This window comes from Corvus brachyrhynchos, unplaced genomic scaffold, assembly GCF_000691975.1.
Source record: "Corvus brachyrhynchos isolate BGI_N302 unplaced genomic scaffold, ASM69197v1 scaffold10, whole genome shotgun sequence".
In the NCBI taxonomy this organism is placed as follows: domain Eukaryota; kingdom Metazoa; phylum Chordata; class Aves; order Passeriformes; family Corvidae; genus Corvus; species Corvus brachyrhynchos.
Genome location: NW_008236180.1, coordinates 1,331,756 through 1,335,224, shown reverse-complemented (window position 1 = coordinate 1,335,224; position 3,469 = coordinate 1,331,756).

Sequence of the window (3,469 nt, the reverse complement as noted above, 5' to 3'; positions counted from 1 at the left end):
AAGCTGGGAGGCTGGACCAGCCTCTGGCAAGAAACATGGAGATGTCCAGAGTGCAGGTTTCACAAAAAAGGAATGCTGTGCAAATAGGACTTCCAGCAGAGTGCGGTGCTAAGGACACAGCTCCTTGCCTGGAGCTGGAGATAGGGAGAAGTGAGAGCCCTTCAACCCTTCCACCCACAGCTCCCCCCTTTGGGAGCTGAGCTCCTCTCATACAACGAGACACATTAACCAGGCAACAGATGTTTTTAAAAAGCAGAGCAGATGTGACCCAAAGCAGGTTTACCTTGTACCCACCAGCCAGAAAGGCTGGACAGAAACCATGGAGGAGCCTGTCAGCCTCTGTGCTCCAACCACCTGCTCTGCATTGCTCAGTCCTCACCAGGACTGTGGTTTCCCAGGGATGGCAAGTAGGGTGCAGGTGGCATCAAAGCCACACTGGGGCCTCCAGGCAGTAAATGAAACCAGGGAAGATGCAAGGAGGGAAGTGAGCACTGTGAGAGGTTTGGGATTGTGCAAGACAAATCTTGCGTGTGCTGGTGAGGAGCAGGATCTGAGCGGGTGGTGTGGAGCACATGCAGCACCACAGCGCTCACTCACCACGAGCTCGGAAATGTGGTGTGGGATGGGTTTGGCTCCTCATGGCTTAGAGGGATGATGTGCTTGGCACAGCTATCTGGGTGTACCCAGGGCTCTCAGGGCAGGGAAAATTCCTTCCCCAGCTGTTACATCTGCTGGCCAAAAGAATCATCACCAAATATTACAAAGGGACACCTTTCTCCATCCTGGATGCTCCTCCAGCTGTTCCTTCATATCAGTCTTTGATAACAGCAGGTAATGCCCACTGTCACTGGCAGGTAAAATGTGTCTGCAAGGACAGAACAACTGCAGTGGACTTGAGTCTACAGGCTGGAAGCAACAAGAGGGGTCATGGAAGTGATTTATGGTGACAGAAAAGCCACAAAGTGGGAAGAATCATCATGAAATGGGAAAATCAGCTGAATTTCAAGGGAGAGGCAGGAAGCCGATTTCATTGCCCTGCAATTGCCAGCCCCAAGCAAGAGACACTTGGAGCAGCTACTGCACAGTGGCCTGGGCACCAAAAGCCAGAAAACACCCCCACAAAACACTGCTCAAAGGCCACAAACTGCCAGAGAAGAGCCAGAGCTTGGACCTGCAGTGACTGTCAGCTGGAGGAGGAATGCAAACACTGATTACAGCCCACGTCTGTGGCCAGGAAGAAAGGCAATGTGTCCCAAACAAATCATCCCTCATGGTTGCACAAGGAAGAGGAGGGTCAGATCCCTTCCCAGTGCCAAGGCTAGAAATCAAGTTAATCATCAAACACACAGCAATGCTCTGTACTCCAGCACTCTCCATTCATCATCCCATTTTCTCACTGCAGTCAGTCTCTGATGCCTCATGAGATTAATAAACAAACAACTAAATCAATACAGTCATCTCAATCCCTGCAGGCCACAGGCTGTGAACAACACAACTTCTGCCTGAAAGAAGTATCAGTGTGGAAGAGATGCTCCCAGGAGAGAAGTCCAGCACCCCAGCTCCCAGCTGTCCAAAAATTAACACACGCACACAGGGGAACGGTTGAGCAGTGCCCTGGCAGACAGTGATACTGAGCAGATCCTCCCCTCCTATAGCTTCCTTATTGTCTCCTCAAGCACTGCCAGATAGCCTGACCCTCCCTAAACTCAGGCACTGAAGCAGCATTTTCATTCTTCATGACAGGCTGGGAAATAATCTGAGCTTATTGACTCGACAAGGGGGCTGCTCTGCAAACATCAGTGCCTGATGGGGCTGATGGCCTTGGGCTCCCCAGTCCTGTTGGCAGGGAACCTCACCAGAACCTCTCTGAAGCAGAGAGAGGCGTGTGTATGAGAATGAAAGTAAATTAGGTCTGTACAAGATTAACAGGGATTTAATTGAACTATGTGAACTGGAACTCCAGTCACGAGCTACTTATTAGCCTGTCTCAAGGGATTGTGCTGCTGGCACTGGGGGAGCACAAGGATGCATTGTGAGTGTGGGACAGCTCCAGTGGACAGCTGTGGTCACAGCTCCTGAGATGAGCGTGGCCAGAGAGGCAGAGCTGCTTGAATGTGATCAAAAACAGAGGAAAGAACTCCCAACTCGCAGCCATGTTTCTTCAGAGCTGAGGCATGTCCTGCTGAGGGACAGGAACTCTGTGACACACATTGGCAGAGGAAATCCAGCCCTGAGCCAGCTCCTGGTTTTGGGTGGCAGAGCAAGGTGTGGCTGCAGAGGTGCTGCCTACTGGCAGGTACCTGGAGACAGACCTTTGAAAACCTCCCCTTCAATAAAATTGACTTAATGAGGTCTTCAGCTCCCTTTGGGATGTTAATTACAAAACAGCCTGGAGAAAAGTGCTTGGGAATTAAAGGAGTCACCACACTAGTCCTTCCCTCTGTTTTGGATTTCTGGTGAGAGAACCAGCAGACACTTGCCAGAGCTTGGGTACCAAGAACCAACAAACACTTGCCAGAGCTTGGCTACCACACTGGTCTCACTGCAGCCAAGAAGAGCCATCAGACAGCCCCACACTCCAGCCATGCAAACCTGAGCTCCAGCTGCACACCGAGGGGCTCCTGAAAATCCCTACTACCAGTCTCCTGAATCCCCATCTAATCCCCTGCTTGCATTATTAACAAATGATGCCTTTATTATAGCCACCTTCACGGGGGCTCTTGGAGCCAAAAACCTCTCATGGGGGGGCAAATTGATTTAGTCACCGGATGGTTTCCTCCTTCCTTCCAGGAAGGTGAAGATGTGTTTGGGAGATAGTTTGCTACTTCCAAGTCAAACACAGATACAGATGCACACATGCCTGACAGTATTAACTAACCAATTTCTCACAGATTAAAGGATCTGAAAGGATTTCCCTCAATGGATCATTTTAATGAATAGGTTATTTATGTCCCTGTGTTCCTATAGTCTGGGAGTGCTGGCAGCTTTCACGGTGAATGTGAGGGAATAGGCAGCACAACTTTAAACACAGATTTCTTTTTAAACAAAGATTCTGATGGCATTTATTACACATTTCAAGATAAACTAAAATACATGGGTTATTGGTAATCTCTACATACTCTTAAATTCAGCAAACAAGAGCATTCAAATAGGTATAAAGCTGTCAGGAACAGACTGGGGAATTTATCTTCATCCCTCTTCCCCCCAACAAAACCAAACCCCACCATCCATGATTTCTACTGAGCAATGAGTGAGCCAGCCTGCAAATAGCTGGATGTAGACATTGATGTAGTAGCTGCTATTTCAGGCAACAGCCACACAGTGCCCACTCCTAACTGGTTCTGAGCTGTAGAAGTGACTCTGTATTTTGGATAATGTGTGTCCTGTGATTCCACTAAAGCATTTAACCCCCTGCTTTAGGTAACCTGCAGAAAGCTGGAATTTGCATAAAACCATCCTCATGTATTAA